The sequence below is a fragment of the Penaeus vannamei genome, chromosome 15 (genome assembly GCF_042767895.1).
Source record: "Penaeus vannamei isolate JL-2024 chromosome 15, ASM4276789v1, whole genome shotgun sequence".
NCBI classification, from domain to species: domain Eukaryota; kingdom Metazoa; phylum Arthropoda; class Malacostraca; order Decapoda; family Penaeidae; genus Penaeus; species Penaeus vannamei.
The window spans coordinates 5048449-5072448 of record NC_091563.1 but is presented as its reverse complement, the minus strand read 5'-3'; the positions used below and the strand labels follow the sequence as shown (position 1 = coordinate 5072448).

General features: G+C 51.3%; 1 protein-coding gene across 4 annotated transcripts in view; it reads right to left on the bottom strand.

The window, feature by feature from the left end:
- The window catches only part of Rilpl (Rab interacting lysosomal protein like), a 241400-nt gene that overhangs the window by 216504 nt on the left and 896 nt on the right, over positions 1 to 24000 (bottom strand). The gene's annotated exons all lie outside the window — the stretch shown is intronic.

Here is a 24000-nt window from a genome sequence, read left to right as displayed (position 1 = left end):
TGGGGCGAGGAATGCGAGGCACTCCGTCTGAATGTCAGCGGGTTGCACCACCTGACATGCACCGTGACGAACGGGGGACTCCAGCAACATCAGGGTCCTGACTCATTTGTTCCCCGCTTCTTCCTCCCTTCCTCTTCCTCTCGCCTTCTTCCTTACTCTTCTATAGCCTATTCCTCTTTCTATTTTCACCTCTTCCCTCTGCCTCCTCTTCGTCCTCCAAACCCTTTCCATAAAAATAAATCATTTAAGTAAAACAAAGCAAAACACGCCAATAACGTAAAGGCAAATAAAAACAAAACACTGACTCACACAGCCTGCTTGCACTGCAGCCCTTGTGCACACCCGCCATAATACTAATTTTCCCGCGTGCCTGAGTGCCGCCATAAATCATGGCACTCTGGCACTGTATGGGAACAGCAAGAGTGACGGTTCTGGGCGTCTCGTGTCGATGGCGTTCAAGTAGTGACACTTAACTCTAATAAGGCAAGCGCTAATTATCTCTCCTAACGAACTGTAACGTAAATATTACTCATGTCACCCTGCCTGACGGCCTCACATCAACCAGTCTCCACGCTCTGCACTTCTGTATCTCCTCACGCTCACCGGCCCGTGCAAGCTCCGTTCATCAGGTGAGCCGTGTCTAAACATCAGACATCAACAGACATCAACAGACATCAGATAGCCGACGGCAGACATTTCATACGCATCAGACAGCTACCACATATTAGTCAGTCATCATACGCAATACAGCAGTTATTACGCATCAAGCAAGAGACCACACAACAAACAGCGGGCACCACACATCACACAAGAGACCATACATCACACAACGGGCACCACGCATCACACAAGAGACCACACACCACACAAGAGACCACACATCACACAATGGGCACCACACATCACACAAGAGGCCACACACCACACAAGAGGCCACACACCACACAAGAGACCATACATCACATAACGGGCACCACGCATCACACAAGAGACCACACATCACACAAAAGACCACACACCACACAAGAGACCACACATCAAACAGCGGGCACCACACACCACACAAGAGACCACACATCACACAAAAGACCACACACCACACAAGAGACCACACATCAAACAGCGGGCACCACACACCACACAACAGACATCAGACATCACCCTCGCCAGGGATTTCTGGCCCCGAACTATTTTCCAGCGTGGTCCGTTTGGCACTCTCGCTAATCCGTTTATACGCGCTTAGCTTTTACCTGTGTGTGTGTGGGCGCGCCTTTGTCCTTTTGCTTGCGTGTGCTGTGCGTGTGTTGTGCAATACGTGTGTGTGCGTGTGTGTCCTTTTTAATCTTTCTCCTACCTTTCTCTCTGTACTTTTCTCAGCTTTGTTTATCTTCATTCCCCTTCTTATTCCCATTTTCTTTCCCTATCATAACGTATTTTCTTCTCTTAAAAATTCCTTGCTTCCTTTTTACCCCTTTCCATCCTCTAACTGACTCTCTTCTCCCTACCCCTTTTCTTTGCTTTTTTTTCCCTTTCCTTCTTCATAAGTCCCTTCGTACGCTCTCCCCTCCTTCCTTCCCCCCCTCTTCCACAACCCCTTGCTATTTCTCTTCTTTCTTTCGTCTTCCTTCTCCATTCCCTTCTATCTTTCCCCTTTACCTCGCAATCTTTTTAATCTGTTACTTTCCTTTCTTTACCCTTTTAACCCTTCCACCTTCCCTTCCTTCACACTCGCTTCTCTCTGCTCTTTCCCCTGCCTCCGATTTCTTATTTTTTCTTGCCCGCCTTCCGCATGACCCTAATCTTCTCTATCTTTTTAGCTTATTCCAGCTTTCTTGTTTCCCTCTTCCACATCATCTTTCCTCCTTTTCACCCTCCCCCGCCCTCTCCCCCTCTTCCACATCCTCTTCCCCTCTTGATGTCCTCTCTCCCTTTTCCATGTCTCTCTTCCAAGTCGTCTTCCCCTCTTCCACGTATCCTTGTCCTTCTTCCTTGCCCCTCTTTCCTCCTCCTCCTCTTCCATGTCCCGCACTCCGTCTTCCAGGTCTTCCTCCCCTCTTCCTTTCCCCTCTTCCCCTGATCCTAGTCCCTCTATCTCACTTACCCTTCTTCCTTGCCCCCTTTTCTTTCTTCTCCTCTTCCATGTCCCGGATTCCCTCTTCCAAGTCGTCCTCCCCTCTTCATTGTCCCTCTATCTCACTTACACTTCTTCCTTGCCCCTCTCTCCTCCTCCTCCTCCTCTTCCATGTCCCGCATTCCGTCTCCCGGGCCTTCCTCCCCTTTTCCTCGCCCCTCTATCTCTCTCACCCTTCTTCCTTGCCCCTCTCTCTCTCCTCCTCCCCCTCTTCCATGTCCGGCATTCCGTCTCCCAGGTCTTCCTCCCCTTTTCCTCGCCCCTCTTCCCCTGATCTTCGTCCCTCCATCTCACTTACCCTTCTTCCTTGCCCCTTTTTCTTTCTTCTGCTCTTCCATGTCCCGGATCCCCTCTTCCTTGTCCCTCTATCTCTCTCACCCTTCTTCCTTGCCCCTCTTTCCTCCTCCTCCTCTTCCATGTCCCGGATCACCTCTTCCAAGTCGTCCTCCCCTCTTCTTTCTCCCTCTATCTCTCTCACCCTTCTTCCTTGCCCCTCTCTCCTCCTCCTCCTCCTCTTCCTCTTCCGTCTCCCAGGTCTTCCTCCCCTTTTCCTCGCCCCTCTTCCCGCGACGCAGCCCCGATTATCCAACGCCGTCCCGCCAATCACCGGCAATAAATCCAAGGATGAAGCCTCGCCGTCTCTCCCGCCCGCGACCGCAAGCAACCGCCTCTCCCGGGGACAGATTATACGTCGCGCCGCCGTTCCGCTTCTCCTCCGCAGAAATGAACGGCCCCCGAGGAAAGTGACGGGCTGGGGTGGAGGGGGAGGAGGAGGAGGAGGAAGAGGAGGAGGAGGAGGGGGGAGAGGGGGAGGGGGAAGAGGAGAAGGGGGGAGGGGGGAGGGGGGGAGGGGGAGGAGGAGGAAGAGGAAGAGGAGGGGGAGGAGGAAGAGGAAGAGAAACAGGAGGAGGAGGAGGAGGAGGAAGAGGAAGATGAGGGGGAGGAGGAAGAGGAAGAGAAACAGGAGGAGGAGGAGGGGGCCAGGGGGCGAGGAGGAGGAGGAGGAGGAACACGAAAACGCAAAACGCTCTCGGGTTCTCCAGGAATCCGAAGCGAATGCATGCGTGCGTCCTGGTTGGGGAAAGGATCACATACATAAAAAAAGCAGGTCCCTCCCGATCCTCGTACTATAACCTCCGCATTCCTTTAAAAAAATGCCAGGAAATACATAAGGAGACATTCACGTGAAGAGACTCGCGACGGAGACTTGGCATTTACTTGGAAATTCGCCCCGACTCCGAGACTCGCCAACGCACCGTGACCGACGCCTCAGCTTACCGCCACCCCCCCCCTACCCTGCCTCCGCCTCTGAGACATCTCAACCGGCGATGCCTCCTCCCCCTCCCCCCATCCCCTGCCCCTTCCGCTTACCGGCTTCCCCGTCTCGTTCTCAAGATCCCGGCAGGCGCTTATCCATTTACCTAAAGACCCTACACACTTACTTGCGATGATCCGGGCATCTCCTCTTCCCCCCTCCCCTATCTCCTTTCTTCCCCCTTCCCCTGCCTCCCCTTTCCCCTCTCTCCTATCTCTCTTCTTCCCGCTTCCCTGTCTCCCCTCATCCCCCCTTCCCTGTCTCCCCTCTCCCCCCTTCCCTGTCTCCCCTCTTCCCCCTTCCCTGTCTCCCCTCTTCCCCCTTCCCTGTCTCCCCTCTTCCCCCTTCCCTGTCTCCCCTCTTCCCCCTTCCCTGCCTCCCCTCTTCCCCCTTCGCTGTCTCCCCTCATCCCCTCCCCTCTCTCCCCTCTTCTTCCTTCCTTTCCTCTCACGTGCCGTTGCTTCCCTCACTTGTCACTTCCTCCCCCGGATGGACTTTCCTCCTAACACCTCCGTCGTCTTCCTCCTTAACCCCCTTTTCTTTCCCTCCTCCTCCATCCCCTCATTTCTTACTCCTCTTCCCGTATGGACTTCACCCTTGGGCTCTTCTCACTTCCTTTTGCCTTAATGCATTTTATTTTCCCCTCCTATTTCCTACCTTTCGTTATCCTTTCACCTAGTTTCCTCGACACCGCTCCCTCGTCCCTCCACCACTTCCGTGTTATTAAACATAAAACCACAAATTTTCAGTCCCCTTGCCTCCCCCCCCTCCCCTTCCCCTTCCCTCCCCGACTTATCTCACCAAACTCCAAAAAGCTGTTATTAAGTGTAATCCGCAATTTTCACCCTCTTCCCTCTCCCCCTCTCTCCCCCTCCCCCCACCACCCGCCCTTCACCGTCACACTCCAATAACAAAGTCGCTCACCAACCCCCTTCTAGCCCTCCTCCGCCCCCTCCCTACTCCCTCCATCTCACACAACTGCCTAAGGAGGGGACGGGGACGGGGAGGAAGGGGGGGGGGGGAGCACACACGCACTGCTGACCTCGGCTTTGTTCCGAATAGCCGGACCAAATTTACATCTCCGAAGAACAAGGAAAAGGAAAGAAAACGACGAAAAGACAGAAAAATCCAGAAAAGGGGAGGTAAACAACCCCAGCCGCAGGTAAGCGCGAGCGGCAAGCGCAGCGGCGGCGGCGGAGCGGCGTCCAGGTTAATTAGTGACGTAATCACATTTTCTGTGAGGCTTCCTAATTAAAATGGCCAGCCAGGTGAAAGCGACTCAAGAACGTCTTTCCCTCGTTTTAGAAGGAAAGAGAAGATGAAGGAATAAAAGGAAAACGGACGGCGCAAGAGGTTGAACATGATACTCTGTTGGTGAAGCCAATGATGTGCTACTGATGGCACTGGTGATTGCGATGGTGAAAGCGATGCCGGCCGTGGTGATGGTGGTCATGGAGGTGGTGGTGGAGGTGGAGATGGTAGTAGAGGTGGAGGTGATAGTAGAAGTGGTGGAGGTGGTGATGGTGAAGATGGTGATGGTGGAGGAGGAGGTACTGGTGGAGGTGGAGGTACTGGTGGAGGTGGAGGTCGAGGTAGTGGTGGTGCTAAGGGAGCTGAGAGTGGTGGAGGTGGTGAAGAAATAAAAAAGGAAAAGGGAGGAATGAAGGTGGAGAGAAAAAAGAAAAGGAGTAAGAATCCCTAAAACAGTCAAAAGGAGAACTAGGGAAACGAAAAGGCTGATGACGAGACCCACACACACAACCACACACACACACACACCCACACCCACACACCCACACACCCACACACCCACACCCACACACACACACACACACACACACACACACACACACACACACACACACACACACCCACCCACACCCCACACACACAAACACACACCCCACCCACTCCCACATCCACACCCACACACAAGAACAAGAATCCATAGAAAAAAAACACACAAGCGAAAACATCTTACAAATCACTAATTCCAGGGGTTATGGGGCGTGCAGTGTAGCCAGGCGGGCTAAAGGCCTTTCTTTTCCTCTCGGCGTTTCACCCTTTTTTATTGTGTTACCAACAAGGATAAAAATCCTTAAATCCTTTCAGACGAGAACGTGCGTGGGTGGGGTGGGGGTAGGGGGTGGGGGAGGGGTGAGAGCGACGGGGGAGGGGTGGGGTGGGGTGAGAGCGACGCGGGGGGGGGGGGTGAGGTGAGAGCACGGGGTGGGGGGTAAGGTGAGAGCGACGGGGGAGGGGAGCGGAGAAGGGAGAAGGGAAACGGAGAAGTGAAGGGAAAAACCGGATTTGGGAATGTAGAATGGGGAAATAGGGAATGATGGTATGTGAAGGAAAATTGAAAACTTGGAATAGGATAGAATGCAAGAAAAGGGAACTGGGAATGATTAGGAATGATAGTAATGGTAATGGTAATGGGTCACAATGAGAAAAATTGGAACTGGGAATGACTGATAATGAAAGCACTGGCATTAAGAATGACTTAGAATGAAAGAAAGGAGCATTGAAATTCATATGAAATCGAAAGAAAGAAATGGGAGCAAATAATGGAGGAACGAAGGAAAGTGAAGGAAAATAAGTCCAGGAAAAAATAAATAAACTGCATGGAAAAAAGTTGAAAATAAGGGACAAAATCTGGGAAATAGGATGAACGAATGCAGAAACGAAACAAAAATGATAAAAAAGAAAGGACAATACAAATTTTGGAGGAGGATGAAGAGGAACTGAAGTAAGGAAGAGAGAAACAGAGAAGAGGAGGGGAGGGGGCGGTAAGCACGGGAAATGCAGGAAAAAAAGAGAAAAAAAAAACTAGGAAAACTAGCAAGAGAGGAGAAGGAAAGAGAGGACAGATTACAGAAGACAAGAGGACACGCAGGGGGACCCACGCGCCACCAGCAACCCGCGCCGCAAAATTCCTTCACCCAATGTTTAAGGAGCTCTCGTCACTTACCAACGTTATCCTTATCTATTCCTGTTCGTGGTATTATCGTATTACGAGAGTATCCCCGAAATCCGGGACGAGAAGAAAGGAAAACAGAAAAATAAACTAGCCATTCCTTTTAATTTCTTCCTTGGCATCCTTCCAACAACCTCCAAAGAGGGCTGGGGAGGGAGGGGGAGGGGGAGGGGAGAAGGAGAAGTATGGGGGTGGGGGGAGATTCCTTCTTCTCGACCACTTTTCTAAAAATCCTCATTAATATTGATACCTGGCTGAAACCTTGGGAGACTAAACCCGTTTCATTTTCTTACTTGTTTTCACTTAACGTCGTTATTTTCTTTTTCTCCTCCTGGTCCTTCTACTGCTTCTTCTCCTCCTCCTGCTCCTTCTCCTTCCTTCCTTCCTTCCTTCCTTCCTTCCTTCCTTCCTTCCTTCCTTCCTTCCTTCCTTCCTTCCTTCCTTCCTTCCTTCCTTCCTTCCTTCCTTCCTTCTTCTTCTTCTTCTTCTTCTTCTTCTTCTTCTTCTTCTTCTTCTCCTCCTCCTCCTCCTCCTTCCTCCTCCTCCACTCTCTTATTTCCCCACTTCTCCATCGCTGCCCATTCCTGTAATCCATCATCGAGAGGGGCTGCCACCCGCCGTACAGCGACGTCTTAATTCCGGAGAAAACTTCATAATGGCCCATGAGTAATCACCTCCCGGGGCTTTAAAAGGAAAGAAATCGCCAAGCGGGAAAATAATCAAGCCTTTTTTGCGGTCTGCTTGCGAACAGGGCGCCGCGAAAGTTACATTATCTGAAAACATAACTGGGAGGAGGAGACGACTTGGCCCGCGGTGGTAAGGTGGCGGGAGGAGGGAGGAGAGGGTGAGGGGAAGGAGGGGATGAGGGGAAGGGGAGGGTGAGGGGAAGAAGAGGGGAAGAAGGGGGGGTAAAATGGGCAGGATAAGGGGATGAAGGGAGAAAAGGGAGGAGGAGGGGAGAAAAGTGAGGAAGAAGGAGAGGAGGAGGGGATAAAAGAAAAGAAGAGGGAGGATGAGGGGAGAAAAGAGAGGAGGGAGAGGGAAGAGAGGGAGAGGATCTGAAAATGAGGGAGGAAGGGAGAGGAGAGAGAGAGCAAGAGGTAATTAAAGGGGAATAAGAGAGGGAAGAACTGGAAGAGAGAGAAGAAAAGGGGTAAGTGAAAAAGATGCATGTAAGGGAGAGAGGTAGTAGAGAGGGATAGGGGAAAAGGAGGAGGGAGGGAGGAAAGAGAGGGACTGAGGAGACGAAGGGAGGAAAGAGAGGGACTGAGGAGACGAAGGGAGAAGGAGAATGGTATGTAGACAGACAAACAGATAAAGATAGACAGATAGAAATATGAGACACAGAAAGCGAAGAGGGGAAAGACAGAAACAAGTGGGGAAAGACAGAAACAAGTGGAGAAAGAAGAGAAAAGGATCGAGAGAACGAGGAAACACACAAAGAAGAGGATACAGAGAAGGGATACAGAGAAGAAGAGCGAACAGAGAGCAAAGGGAAGAAGAAGAAAAAAGTCTCAAAATCGAACCTGGAAAGCAATAAACCAAACACGGGAAACAGGAAACCGAAAAAAGACGACAGCAAAAAGAGAAAAAAAACACCAAAAGACCAGAAGCGGACAAATGAAAGGAGGAACAAAAAAAAAAGAGAACAAAAAGGGGAAACCGGCTGCAAGAGGGAGAAGTTGAGGACAACCCGCCCCCCCCCCCCCCGGCGTGGCAAAAAAAAGATACACCACGCGTCTCTTCCTTCCATTAAATTTTTAATCGTCAAAACAATCTTTCCGTCTTTTTCCCCCAATCCTTTTTTTCCTCTCCCCGCCCAAACTTTCTTCATGTCACAGAATATAAACGCCCACTTGCTCCTGCAAAAAAGATAATTAATTCAGAAAGAAAGAATCGACTTTGTGAAGCTGAAAGCAGAAATAAAAAAGGAGAAAAAAAGGGAAGTCACCTCGAAGGTTCTGGATGCCAAAAAGAAGCATTTCTTTGGCCTATCTCAAGACGTCTTGCTCGGGATCCTCTTCCTCCGTCGCACGCGGGTAAGAGGATCTGAAGAGGGGGGGGAGGGCTAGGCGGAGGGGGCAAGGCAAGAGGAAGGGGTGGGCAAGAAGAAGAAGAGGAGGAGGAAGAAGAAGAAGAAGAAGAGGAGGAAGAAGAAGAAGAGAAGAGGAGGAGGAAGAAGAAGGGAAGAAGAGGAAGAGGAGGAGGGAGAAGAAGAAAAAGAAGAAGAGGGGGAGACGAGGGGGAGGGGGAGGAGAAGAAGAAGAGGGGGGAGACGAGGGGGAGGGGGGAGGAGGGAGGAGAAGAGGGGGGGAGGAAGAGGGAGGAGGAGGAAGAGGGAAAGAAGAAGAAGAAGATGGGGAGGAGGGAGGGTGGGGAGGAGGAGGAGGAGAAGAAGAAGAAGGGGAGGAGGAGGAGGATGAGAAGAGGGGGAGGAGGAGGAGGAGGAGGAAGATGAGGGGGAGGAGGAGGAGTAAGATGAAGGGGAAGGGGAGGAGGAAGATGAAGGGGAAGGGGAGGAGGGGGGGTCTACGTGCTTTGGTGCTTGTCAGAGCTGTCAGTCCAAAGCGCTCCTGTTTCCCTCTTATCGCCAGCATCTCTATTTTTATCATCAATCGAATTTTCTATTCGTTTATTATTTATGCCTATCTCTCGTAGGGATTTGTAAGTCAATGTCATTCTTTTCGTTTGTTCATATATATGTCTAAGTTTCCATTCTTTATTTATTTATTCTTTTCTGTTATCTCTAACCTTTCTCCTCATTTCCCTCTCCTCCTTCTATATTTCTATCTCTCTCTTTACCCTTATCTGACCTCTCTTTCTCTTTACTTGTCCTTCTCTCTCCCCTCTGTCCCTCTCCTTCTCTCCCTCTTTTCCTCCCTCACGTCTTTCTTCTCCCTTCCATCCTTTCTTCCTTCCTTCCCTTTTCCTCCGCTCTATCCCTCTTCCTAACCCTCTCCCTCCTCCCCCTACCTGTCTCTCCCAACCTCCCCCTCCCTCCCCTCCTCCCTTCCATCCTTTCTTCCTTCCCTCCCTTCTCCCTGCTCTATCCCTCTTCCTTCCTTCCTCCTCCGCTCTATCTCTCTTCCTAACCCTCTCCCTCCTCCCCCTACCTGTCTCTCCCAACCTCCCCCTCCCTCCCCCTACCTGTCTCTCCCAACCTCCCCTCCTCCCTCCCCTCCTCCCCCTACCTTTCTCGCCAAGAGGTCGCGTGCACCGGGGTGACATGATTCCGCCATGGGAGCAGAGAGCCACAAGGATAATCACACGCACATCCTCTCTCTCTCTCTCTCTCTCTCTCTCTCTCTGCCATTACCCCATTTACCTCATTCTCAGGCCGCTCTATAATCTTCCATTTTATTCCTTCGTTTCATTAATCCTAACTATTTCTCGTTCCTCCCCCCACTTACCTCCTTTTCTGACTGGTTCCCTCGTTTCGTTAATCTTCGTTCCTCTCTCCCATTCTCCCCTTTATCCCCTTCTTTGGCTGCTCCAAAATCCTATTTCTATCCCTTCGTTAAAGCAATCCAACCTCCTCCTCCTTCTTATCTTGTTCCCACACAACCCTCCTACCTTTGCCTATAAATACTTCCCTTTGTTTACTCTTTAGCTATAACCTCCTTTTTAATTAATGATCATTTTCCTCTCCCTCTCCTCTTTCCTCTCTCTCTCTCTCTCTCTCTCCTTCATTCCTTATCTTTAACTCCTTCTCTCGTGTGTCCCTCCCCTCCTCTTCTGCCACTCAATAGTGCTAAATTTAGGGGCCACAACGATGACGAATCGGATCCCAATTTGGGTCATGCGCGCAGAGCAATACAGGAATAGACTCATTGACTGACAAAAATATATACGCACACAAAAATACACACACAATCTATCAATCTCCTCCCCTCTCGTCCTATTCTCTTCTCATCTCGTCCTATTCTTTTCTCATACTACTCTCATCACTTCTCTTCTCTTCTCTTCCCTCCTCTCTTTTCTTCCCTCCTCTCTTTTCTTCCCTCCTCTCTTTTCTTCCCTCCTCTCTTTTCTTCCCTCTCTTTCAATGAATGTCCGATACAAACGCCTGCACGTACACCCGCTCCGTCTTCCTTTTCCTCTTTATTTCCCACTCCATTACTTATCTATCCCTTTTTCCTCTTTGCCCCTCTGCCTCCCCCTCTCATCCCCTCTTCATCTCCCCTCCCTCTCCTTCATCTCCTTTCCCTTTTCCCCTCTCCTCTTGCTAATCCCATTCTCTTCCCATTCCATTTCCATCCATCATTTACCCTCTTACCCTCTCCACTTCCCATTCCCTTCCCCTCCAACCCCTCCCTCTTACCCTCTCCCCTTCCCACTCCCTCCAACCCCTTCCACACTCCCTCTCCCTTCCCCTCCAACCCCTCCCTCTCCCACCCCCTCTCCCCTCTACCCAATCCTCTCTCCTCTTCCCCTCCCTCCTCTCCTTCTCCTCCAACCTCTCCCTCTTCCTTACTCCTCCAACTCCCTTCCCTCTTACCCTCTCCCCTTCCCACTCCCTCCAACCCCCTTCCCCACCCTCCTCTCTCTCTTCCCCTCCAACCTCCCTCCCACTCCCTCCCTTCCCCTCCAACCCTCCCTCTTACTCCTCTCCTCCTCTCCCTTCCCTCCAACCCCTCCCTCTTACCCTCTCCCTTCCCACTCCCTCTCCCTCTTACCCACTCCCTCTCCCTTCCCCTCCAACCCCTCCCTCTTACCCTCTCCCCTTCCCACTTCCTCTCCCTTCCCCTCCAACCCCTCCCTCTTCCTACTCCCTCCCTTCTCCTCCAACCTCTCCCTCTTACCCTCTCCCCTTCCCACTCACTCTTACCCTCCCTCTTACCCTCTCCCTCCGACCCCTCCTACCCTTCTCCTCCAACCTCTCCCTTCCCCTCCAACCCCTCCCTCTTCCCCTCTCCCCTTCCCACTCCCTCTCCCTCTCCCTTCCCCTCGCTCGCACAAACACGCGGGGCCGAGCGCGGGGCCAGCTCGACCGGCACCGGCCTAAGGGCTCATCCAAGCAGCGGCAATTCAAGGCGAACAATTACTTCCCGGCGCCATCGCAGCGTGGACAGGGTCAGGTAACAGTAACACGTCAGTCACGTCACTCTGCGGAGAGGGGGAGAGGAAGGGAGAAGGGGAGGAGGGAGGGGAGGGTATAGAAGGGAAGCGGAAAGGAGGAGAGGAAGGGAAGGAGGGAGGAGGAGGAGAAGGGGACGGGGGACAGGAGGGAGGGGAGGAGAGGGGGAGGGAAAGGGAGGGGAGAGGAGGAGAGGAGAGAGAGAGGGAAGGGGAGGTGGGGAGGGAAAGGAGGAGGAGGAGAGGAGGGGAGGGAAGGGAGGAGGGGAGGAAGGGGAGGTGGGGAGGGAAAGGGAGGAGGAGGAGGGAAGGGAGGGGAGGAGGAAATTGAAGAGGGAAGGGGAGGGGGAGGGAGGAGAAGTGGAAGGGGAAGGGAAGGGGATGGGAGGAGGATGGAGAGGGGTAGTAGGGAGAGGAAGGAGGAGGAGAAGAGGGTAGGGGAAAGGGAAGGAGGAGGAAGGAGGGAGTGTGGAAGGGGAGAAGGAAGGAGGAAGGGGGAAGGGGTAGTGAAGGGGAGAGAGAGGAGAGGAGAGAAGGGAAAGGAAGGAGGAGGGAGAGGAAGGAGGAAGGGGGAGGGAAAGGAGAGGAGGAGAGGGGGAGGAAGGGAGGAGAGTGGCAGGGAGGCGGGAAGGGAGGAGGAGAAGAGAGGAGGGGAAGAGGAAGAGGAGGTAGAGGGGGAGGAAGAGGGGGGACAAGGGTAGGGGTAGGAGAAGGGCATTGAGGGCAGGGGATGTGAAGAGAACCAAGGATGAGAGAGGAGAAATAAGGGGGAGGGGAGATGAGGAAGAGAGGGGGCGGGCAGATGAGGGATAGGAGGAAAGCCAAGGGGAGTCGGGGTAAGGGCTGGGAGACAGAGAAGAGGAAGAAAGCCAAGGAGTGGGTAGGGAGAGGAGAGGCTAAAATAAAATTAAATCTACATAATTAATTTCAAATTCACAATATAAAAAAGCAGATTAGCAGACTTCCTCAGAAATCAGACCACTGTTCTTAAATGAAAAATCAAGTATAGAATTCGACAAGACACCGATTACCTCATCTCCAAGACATGCGATGAATTAATACCACTTGAATTCACTCCGACATCATTTTAATTAATAAATATAAAGGACCCAACCCTTCCACTCGCAAAATGTACCCGCTGACCCCCCCCCCCATCCAAAGTCGTCCGAAAAACAAGCCAATGAACAAATTGCTGCCAGTACCTGCGCCGACTCAGGAGTGAGGAATGTGTACGTAAACAAAACACACACACGTGGGACCGCTGCATCCAGCTGCAGACCGCGATAACGACGCATAAGAACGACCACGCGTGTCCGCCGAGCGACCACAGCTCCACGTCCGCCTCCTCGCACCGCCTCCGGGGGCCTCCTTTTTCATCTCCTCTCTGGACTCGGGACCGCCGCTGGACCTCCTCGTCGACCCTCTCCCTCGACCTCCTCCTCCTCGACCTCCTCTCCCTAGACCCTCTTCATCGACCTCATCTTCCTCGACCCTCTCCCTCGACCTCCTCCTCCTCCTCCTCCTCCTCCTTGACCTCCTCCTCCTCGACCTTCTCTTCATCGACCTCATCTTCCTCAACCCTCTCCCTCGACCTCCTCCTCGACGACCCTCTTCATCGACCTCCTCCTCGTCGACCCTCTCCCTCTCCCTCCACTTCTTCGACCCTCTCCATCGACCTCCTCCTCGTCGACCCTCTCCTTCGACCTCCTCCTCCTCCTCGACCTTCCCCCTGGACCTCCTCCATGACCTTCCCCCTGGACCTCCTCGCCCTTCCCCCTGGACCTTCCTCCTCGACCTCCTCCTCGCCTCGCCTCCTCCTCCCTCGACCTTCCCCTCTGGACCTCCTTCCTCGACCTTCCCCCTGGACCTCCTCCTCGACCTTCCCCCCTGGACCTCCTCCTCGACCTTCCCTCTGGACCTCCTCCTCGACCTTCCCCCTGGACCTCCTCCTCGACCTTCCCTACTGGACCTCCCTCCTCCCTCGAGCCTTCCCCCTGGACCTCCTCCTCGACCTTCCCTCTGGACCTCCTCCTCGACCCAGCCCCCTGGACCTCCCTCCCCTCGACCTTCCCTCTGGACCTCCTCCTCCCTCGACCTTCCCCCTGGACCTCCTCCTCGACCTTTCCCTCTGGACCTCCTCCCTCCTCGCCCTTCCCCCTGGACCTCCTCCTCAACCTCCTCCTCACCTCTCCTCCCTGGACCTCCTCCTCGACCCACTCCCTCACCTCTCCTCCCTGGACCTCCTCCTCGCCCTTCCCCCTGGATCTCCTCCTCCTCCTCCTCCTCGACCTTCCCTCTGGACCTCCTCCTCCTCCTCCTCGCCCTTCCCCCTGGACCTCCCCCTGGACCTCCTCCTCGCCTCTCCTCCCAGGACCGCCTCCGCAAATGTGATCGACGTCCCAATGAGAGCGACGGTCGCCGAAGCCGCTTATTAGCCGATGGGCCGCTAATTGACGCGGCGCCCGGATTACCTCTTCTCTTGCGGCCTCGCGTCTTGTGCTTTCCATCGTCTCTCCTTTCCCTTTTTTTATCTTTCGCTCTTTTCTTGGCTCTCCTTTCCCCTCAATGTATATGTATATGTATATGTATATGTATATGTATATGTATATGTATATGTATATGTATATGTATATGTATATGTATATGTATATGTATATGTATATGTATATGTAACAGACAGACACACACAGACAGACACACTCACTCACTCACTCACTCACTCACTCACTCACTCACTCACCACTCTCTCTCCCTCCCTTGCTTCCCCCTTTCCTTCCACTCCATCTCCTCTACTTATCCCCGCGCTTATAGCCTTCTTTCGCACCCTCCCTCTTCGCCTTTCGAGGCCGGAGGAGGAAAAGCACCGGAAGGTGGTAAGTATGGACGGAGAAAAGGTAGAAGGAGAAAAGAGGAAGGAAGAGAAAACAAAAGGAGAAAGAAGGAAAAGAGAAAGGAAGAGAAAACAAAAGGAGAAAGAAGGAAAAGAGAAAGGAAGAGAAAACAAAAGGAGAGAGAAGGAAAAGAGAAAGGAGAAAAGAGGATAAAGGGAGAAGGCAAATCGCAGAGAATAAGAGAGGGAATCTAAATTTAACGTCAGGTTCATTTCCGAGTTCCCTCCACGTGTCCGACCTGACATATGAAATTAAAAATACACACAAATATAGAAAAAAAACTTTATTCTTGCGTTTGAAAGGGAATCGCAAATGAGACTTGCTGTTTGCGTTTCATCTATTCATATTTATTAATTCTGATTTACTTATTCTTGTTTAATCATATATTCATTTACATCTTTACGTCTTCTTACTTCATTTTTTTTCAAGCGTCCGTGCATTAGATAGCTATGAAAGATGGAGGATGGTAGATAGGCCTAGAATCGCCACGTGCAACCTACATGCATAATTTTACATTTCGTGCTTCAAGATCTGCATTTCCGGCGAGATGGCCGATTGATCCTCGACATTTCAGAACAAGTTTTGGCGGAAGAACACATTCGCAAAGAGGTCGCCATCCCACCGTTAGTCTGGCCTCTCGACAGCCACCGCCTCTGATGACACGTCAGCCATATAGCCTGCAAATTACCGCATGTGTTCTTTATAGCGCAAGCAAGCAAGCGAAACGAATTGTTCGGTTAAGCTCAAACATATTCTCTCAATTCTTAAACGTATTCTCTCAATTCTTAAACATATTCTTCCTCACTTATTCCCTCGGTTCTTAAACCTATTCTTACTCTATCTCCCTCTATTCTCTTAGTTCAACTATTAATGAGCTTGATACAACATTGAACCTTAAATACCTTGCTTATAAGAATTTAAAAGGCTCGTTCAATATCCAGAAGAATAAAGGGAATCGTAAGAGAAGTTAAATCAACAAAGTGAGAACCGAAGTAAAAAAAAAGAAAAAAAAAATGACGATCGTAAAATTCCCGAACAACAAGCCAGACAGGCATGAGGTCGCGAGGACAAATAAAGGAGGGGAAGGAATGAGAGCAAGAGAGGGGGAGGGGGAGGAGAGGAGGAGGGGAAGGAGGAAAGGAAGGAAGGAAGGAAGGAAGGAAGGAAGGAAGGAAGGAAGGAAGGAAGGAAGGAAGGAAGGAAGGAAGGAGGGAAGGAGAAAGAGAGAGAGAGAAACAGAGAGAGAAAGAGAAACAGAGAGAGAAAGAGAAACAGAGAGAGAACGAGAGAGCGATAGCGAGAGATAGATAGATAGATAGATAGAGAGAGAGAGAGCGAGAGAAAGATAGAAAGATAGAAAGATTGAGAGATTGAGAGACAGAGAGAGAGAAACATGGCAGGAGAAGCTGAGAAAGAGAAAGGGTTCGCGAGGCCAACGGAAGAGCGGAGCAGAGGGGCCGTGAAGCCTCTAAACCACAATGGGAGGAAGAAGCCGCCGGTTTCCGATGCTTTGAGAGGAAGAGTGGGCGTGGGGGTGGGGGTGGGGGTGGGCGGGGAGTAGGGGGGGCTTGAAGTTGGATGTGGAGGCGAGGTGTGTTTACAAAGCCTTGTGAATGGGCGTACATAGGGCGTCGTTAGCTTGTTATGGGCGCTTATAAGCCAGAAATCATGGGCGAGAGGAGGGGAGGGGAGGGGGAGGGAGAGGGTGGAGGGGGTTGAAGGTGGGTTGTGTACACAACGTAAATTAAGAGGAAATATTCGGAAATAAACGACGGAGAAGCTGGTACCGGTAAGGAGAAGAGGCAAAGGATGAGGATGAAGGAGGAGGGAAAGGGGGAAAGAGAGGAGGAATAAGAGGGGAAGGAGGGGGAAGGAGCAAAAAGGAATGAGCGGCTGGAAGAAGAAGAAGAGGATGACGATAACGAAAAGGAAGAGGGAGAGGAGGAGAAGGAGGAATAAGAGGGGAAGTAGCAGGAGGAATAAGAGGGAGAAGAGGAGGAGGGATAAGAGGGGGGAGAGGAGGAGAGGGAGGAGGAATAAGAGGGGAAGGAAGAGGAGGAGGAGGAGGAGAGATTAGAGGAGGAGGAGGAAGAAGAGAAGGAAGAGGAAGAAGATAAGGAAGAGGAAGACGAAGAAAATGATAAGGCAGAGGAGGAAGAAGAGGTGGAGGAGGAAAGAAGAGGAAGGAAGGTAAATAATGATGCGGTAACGGAGAACGCCAAGCAGCAGTAGCAGGCAGACAAGGGAGGAAGGACAAGAAAATGAGAATGAGAGAGAAAAGCACCAGAGGGCGAGAGAAGACCAGAGACCCACGGAGTCGAGCCTGAGCGCAAGAGCCTCGACCAATTTCTCGACGTCCCTCGGGAAGCGAACGAAAGCGGAAACGATAATAACAACCATCACGAAAACGACAGTTCAAAAAAAGGGGAAATGATAAGGAAAAGACGAAAGCAAAACGAAAACGACAGTTCAAAAAAAAAGGAAAATTATAAAAAATAAAGGACGAAAGCAAAAGAGACAAAAATGGGAATATACAAAGGCCACGGTGAATGGCGTCGCCACCATCGGCACGGTCGGCCCCGCATGAAGAATGGCTCTGCAACTGGCGCTATCAACGTCAACGCGAATTGCAACATTGTACGGCGAGGGAGACAAGGAGCGAAAGTGCAATGCGAAGAACGTTGAGGCCACGGGGGAGGGAGGGGGGAAAGGGAAGGAGAGGGAAGGAAGGAGAAAGGAGAGAGAAGCGCAGGAAGGGAGGGAGAGAGAGAGGAGAGGGGAGAGAGAGAGAGAGGGAGAGGGGAGAGAGAGAGAGAGGGAGAGGGGAGAGAGAGAGAGAGAGTGAGAGGGAAGGAGAGAGAGAGAGAAAGGGAGGGAGAGGGAAGGAGAGAGAGAGAGAGGGAGGGAAAGGGAGGGAGAGGGAAGGAGAGAGAGAGAGAGAGGGAAAGGGAGGGAAAGGGAGAGAGAGAGAGAGAGAGAGAGAGAGAGAGAGAGAGAGAGAGAGAGAGAGAGAGAGAGAGAGAGAGAGAGAGAGAGAGAGAGAGAGAGAGAAAGAGAGAGAGAGAGAGAGAGAGAGAGAGAGAGAGAGAGATGGGACAAGTGCCTCGTACATGGAACATCTCCCTCGCCCTCAGCCCGACGCCATAAATGACGGGAACAAGGCGAGGCGCTGGGCGAGGAGCCGGCATAACACGCAGGCGAAGACGGCGCCTTCCCTTCGTGTCTCAAGACGGCCATTTAGACACAGTTTCGCCATTACAGCCAAGAGGAACATTAAAGGGGCGTGGCGACAGAGCATGAGGGCGTGGGCGTGCGTGGGCTGACGTCGCAAATGGAACGAACATAACGATGTCACAATTACAATCCGCCTGTACTGACCCCTCCCCCCCTCTCCCTCCTGCCGCTGTGCCGTAGTCGGAGAATAATCCTATACCAACAGCCAGGAGGACGAAGAGAGAGGCTGCTTCTCCTGCCAACGTCCCCCGGCTACTTCTCGATAACCTGCCAGCGTCCTCCGCCCTCATGGGACACAAGAGATACCTTCACCCCACGAAGCCGCCGCAAAACCTCCCTGCAAACCCCATTCGACGCCGCCAACACGCCCTGGGAACCCCCGCCGTCCACAAATCAGTGTCTCATGCACGCCCACGGCCTCTCGCCCTCACCCCTCCCCCCCGCCCCCACACTCACTGCATGACCTCCACCTTCGACCTAACAGGTTACGTTTCCCGGAAGTGAAACCTCCCAGGCCATCTAGTTGGCATCTTCATCGCAATCCTCCTTCCACCTGCTTTCTTGATCCACTTCCTATACCCTTTTACCCTCTCTCTCTCACTATGCCCGCCCCTTCTCTCTTTCCCTCACTCTTCCCCTTTTCACTTTCCCTCGTTTTCCTTCCCCATCCCCTTCTCTCTCCCTCACTCTTCCTCCCCCGCAGAGAGAGAAGTAGAAGAGAATTAGAGAGGAAGGGGAAGAGGAGAGAGGGAGACGAGGGGAAAGAGGGAGATAAGGCGAAAGAAGGGGAAGAATGGGAAAATTGAGAAGAGGTGAACGAAAGGGAGGGGGAACAATTGATAAAAAGTGTTAGAATAATGATAGGGAGAAGGCAATGAATACAAAAGGGTGAGAGTTTACGAAACAAGAACTGGCAATTAAGACGAAAATAAGCAGCCAACGTAGAAAACTAAAAACAAGAACAAACAAACAAACAAACAAAAAAAAATCACCGACAGAGGTCAAAAACCGACCTGCAACCGCCGAGACAACAGCGCCCCCTCCGTCCCCCTCCCTCCCCCGCCCCCTTCCCCGCGACAGAAAATCCGTTAATGGCGACACGGCGAAGGACAAGGCCGCGATAAGGGCCTCCGCGCACCGCCTGCCAGGATCACCGCCTCCTGCCGGCACCCGAATCCTCTAACGACACCATCGACACCATCGACACCATCGCCTCCTTCCCGGTGACGCTTCTAATCGCTGCGGCCGTTAATTCCTAAATGGCTGTCATCGTCGTAACTGTGTAAGTGTTTCTATTGCACTTCTGGCGTCGGCAAATGGGCGCGTTTATATCAATTAGAAAATGTCAACATCCCATCAGTGAAATTGGCAAATTCGACCTCTTCTCGGGCGACAGGACCTCACTCTCTCTCTCTCTCTCCATCGACTGCAATTTCGCATCGGAGACTACCCCCAGAATGAGGACCACAGTCAGCTAAAAATGAAACCCCTGCCGATTCTGTTATCATAACTACTCTCAACTACCCTCGAGTATAAGCCACCAAGACCTGCTACTACTACCGTCATCATTACAACCATCCTATAAAGGCAGCTACTACAACGACCATTACTACAACTATAAAAGCACAGCAAATCATCATAATCATCCAAAGTGCAGCCAACATAACACCCCCACCCCCTCTCGCGTGTCATCACGACCTGAGCTACAAATAAGTACCACCACAGCCTCGACCACTAACACAATCACAATCACGACCACAACCACTAACACAATCACAATCACAACAGCTAAAACCGACGCAACCACGACCAGAAGACGACCACAACCACTAACACAATTACAACCACAACAACTAAGACAATCACAATGACGACCACAACCACGACCAACCCTATCCTGCACTCAACAACGAGCCCGGCGCCCCTGCAACGCCACCGCACGCCCTCATCAAAGGCCTACCCAGCACCCCCCACCCCCACCCCCACCCCCTCTCCTGCCGGTTCGTGTGACGCCCCTGTTTACGGCGGGTCGAGTTTATAATGTGATAAAGCATATATAGTCCGGGGGAGCAATTAGCAACATAATCCCAGCTTAATGGAAATATGTTGTATGTGGGGGGGGGCGGGGTTCGGAGGGAGGGAGCAGGGGGTGAAGGACGGGAGAGGGAGGGGGAGAGAGGGAAGAGGAGAGAGGGAGGGGGAGAGAGGGAAGAGGAGAGAGGGAAGAGGAGAGAGGGAAGAGGAGAGAGGGAAGAGGAGAGAGGGAAGAGGAGAGAGGGAAGAGGAGAGAGGGAGCTAGAGAGAGAGGGTGGGAGGGAGGGTGGAAGGGAGGAAGGAGAAGAGAAATATAATGGGCATAAATAAAAGAGAGACTGTAAAGGGGAGAGTTTATGGCAAGGGGATGGGATAGAACGGCCTAAGAGAGAATAGAAACGGAAGGAGAGAACGGATACAAAAAAAGAGAGAGGATAGGAGAGGAGAAGAAAAACAAATGAGATGATCGGAAATCCATATGAATGGCTAGAAAGAGAGGGAATAGTAAAAAAAAAAAAAAAAACACAAATTACACTCCCGCCATCCTTTGCCCAAGACATGGAAGATGCAACATGAAAAATGCAACACATTCAGTTTACTAATCAACACTCCATTCACTTGCCCGGGTCTGAAATCCTTTTCTCTGTTGCGCAATACAAAGTAATAAAGTGCTCCATTCAAGGATAAAGTGGTCTACTATGCGCTGCCGTCTGTTGGGGACTGGGAGGGATAATAAGACTACAGACAACAGAGAAGTGTAACAGATAAGAGGGTGAAGGGTTAGAATGGGAGGGGAGGGAAAGGTAAGGGAAGGGAAGGGAAGGGAAGAAAGGGGAGGGGAGGGGAGGGGAGGGGAGGGAAAGGTAAGGGAAGGGAAGGGAAGGGAAGAAAGGGGAGGGGAGGGGAGGGGGGGGGAGGGGAGGATACAGGAAGAGAGGGAAGGGAAAGGGAGGGGAAGGAAAGGTAGGAGAGGGGAGGGGAGGGGAGGGGAAGGTAGGAGAGGGGAGGGGAGGGGGAGGAAAGGTAGGAGAGGGGAGGGGAGGGGAAGGAAAGGTAGGAGAGGGGTGGGGTGGGGAGGATACAGGAAGAGAGGGAAGGGAAAGGGAGGGGAAGGAAAGGTAGGAGAGAGGAGGGGAGGGGAGGGGAGGGGAGGGGGAGGAAAGGTAGGAGAGGGAAAAGGAGGGGAAGGAAAGGTAGGAGAGGGGAGGGGAAGGGATAGGAGAGGAAAAAGGTGAAGGCAAGGGGAAAAAATTAAGGGAAGAGGGGAATGGGAGAGGGGAAGAAGGTGAAAGGACAATGAGAGATGATTCAGAGGAAAGGAGGAAGGGGAGGAGGAGGCGAAGAAAGAGAAGGGGGAAGAGGGAGAGAGGAGAGAAGAGAAAGGAACATAATAAAAAAAAAAAAAAAAAAAAAAACAAGACAAGAGAAATGAGAAGAGAACGGAAGAGAAAAAAAATAAGAACGAGAAGAGAAAGAGAGAGAAAGAGAGAGAGAGAGAGAAAGAGAGGGGGAGATGAACGAGTAAGACAAGAGAGAAGAGAACGAGAAAGAAAAACAGATAAAAAAAGAGAAATAAAGAAAGCGAGAGAAAGAGAGAAAAAGAAATAACAACAGAAAACGAAAGAGAAAATGAGATGCCATACAGCCTGAAAGCAATGCAAAGCACGATTCAGGGCACCGCACCGTTGGGACAAGCTGTTTATTACTCATCACACAAAGATCAATATTAACGTAGCGGTTCGCGGCCTCAACACGCAGTCACGGCCTTACGCCATATCCCCGAGGCAATAATAAAAACAAAAACATCAAAGTCAGACGTAGATTCAAACATTACGTCACGGCCTCATCCCCTCTCCCCCTCCCCCTCCAAGCCCCTCCCGTGAGCCCGCATTCGCTCACCCTGTTCAACGCCCACACCTGGCCGGCTTAATCAACACGCCCACTTACCTGTATTTCATGGGGCCTAGCTGGGATTAGGCCGTGTTGGGGGGATGCTTTCCAAACGCCGAAATGGGACCCGTAGGCCTAACTCTAATCCTGATCTATTACACGAGGGGAGGCGCTGGTTTGGTTAATCGAATTTACGAGTGAAATATTGAATGCAATGCGCAGGAGACCGCTCATACACGTACAGGCGCTCTTATACTGGTTTGCAGGCATATACACGTACACAGGCACACACGCGGGCACGCACACACGCAGGCAGACAAACACACACGGTACACACAGACACACACGGTAAACACACACACACACACACACACACACACACACACACACACACACACACACACACACACACACACACACACACACACACACACACACACACATACAGTCAAACAAACAAACACACGCACACATACACAGATATATTAATCTATCTGCACAGTCATCCAACAAATCTCAACGCACATCAATAAACCGAGAAAGACACACCTGCGCACACCCTCACTCGCCAACAAACAAAAACAAACAAACCCGCACACCCGCTCGCGCACGCACATACCAACCACCTTCTACAACTCCCATGCATTAGCAAGTCGAGGCGGACATACAAGACCTGCTTAGCACACGCCAGTCAAGAGGAACACCCTTGAGCCGCGCGGGGTCCTATGGGGAGGGGGGGTGCCATGGGGGAGGGAGAGGGAGAGGAAGAGGAGGGGGAGGGAGGGAGAGGGAGGGAGAGAGTGAGTGAGAGAGTGAGTGAGAGAGTGAGTGAGTGAGTGAGTGAGTAAGAGAAAATGAGGGAGGGAGAAAGGAGAGATGGAGAGAGGGAGAGCGAACACAGAATGAGTGAGAGCGAGCACAAAATGATCGAGTTTATTTGCTCCATCAGCCAACATACTGACGATGTGTACCAACTATTGTCAACATCCTTCTCTAATCATAAATGTTTAAGCTCAAACTCCAGTCGTTGACATATTTATATTTGTTTTTTCTTTGTTAACAATCGTTCGAAATTGTTACGAAATTGTTGCCCTAAAAGATCAAAGGAAAGGAAGAAGAGGTAGTAAGAAGATGAAGATGATGATGGAGGAGGAAGAGGACGACGAAGAGGAAGAAGAGGAAGAAGAAGAAGAAAGAAGAGAACGTAAATTAAAGGGAGGAGAAGAGAGCGAAGTCTTAGGAGGGATACGAGGAGGAGGTAGCGCTGAATTGGGAAGAAAATAAGGCAGACAAAGAGGAGCAAATAGGAGATAATTTAAGAGGACCCGAGGGAGAAGAAGACAGAGGATGAGAAAGTGTAGTAAAACGATACAATTTCCAATAGTATGTCTAAAACATGGAAAATCTTACGCTGGTTTATTTTGTTTGTTTCTCTTTCGATACATTCACACTGACCTTGCTCTAACTCGAAATAGTAATGGGAACTGTGTCTAATTTTACATGCTGTATTTGTCTCGCCTTTAAAAGTTGCACCAATTCAGCACGAGCGAGCTACATTCCCGAATTTTTACAAACTGAACAAAAAATCGTTTTCATCTCAATATTCAAGTGTTTTTTTATCTATTTGTATATAATTCAAAAAATGCTTCGTCAAATGTTAATTGCTCTCCTGTTGTCTGTTTGATAGCAGTAATTACCAACCAATAAAAAGAATGCACAGTATAAAGGAAAGAAAAATTTGCGGTATGAGACCTTGCCCTCAGGCACAACTTCTGATTTCCGTCCTTCTTGTGTATACCCCCCCCCCTCTTTATCCTCGAAATAGTATTTCTGTGGGAGAGAGATAAAGAGTGGGAGGAGAGGAGGAGGAGGAGGAGGAGAGGGAGAAGGGTATGAGAATATGAGTGAGAGACGACAAGAGACGAGGGTAGCAAAGCTTAAAGAGAGAAAAGGGGAAGGAGAAAAAAAAACTCCAAATGAAGCTATGGAGCCGTGAAAAGGGAAGGAATAAGTGTAAATAAATGCAAAGGCAGAGTGCAAAACCGGGCGGATGCTTGTGGGACGGAGCAAGGAGCGACAGAATGATGGAAGGCCGAAGGGCAGAGCAACACAGTGGCAGACGATGACGACCGGAAGACGGAAGAGGCGAGGTGACCCAGGGAAAGGGGTAGGATGTCATAGCGCGTTGGAAGGAGATTAGCAAGACGAATGGGAGATCGTGCGGGTCGCGAGATCTGAGATTAGGATGCGTAGTAGACGGTGCGGCGAGGGGCTCGAAGGAGTGAGGGGGCGTGGCGAGTGTGATGACAGTCGACCAGATGGAGGGGCGGGCACTGGGACGAAGGCGGTCCAGCTTCTGTAGATGGAGGTGAACGGTGCAAAGGCGGTGTAACCTTGCTGGCCAGAATTAATGGGAAAGGACCGGGTATGCGGGCAGCCTGACCAGTGGGCG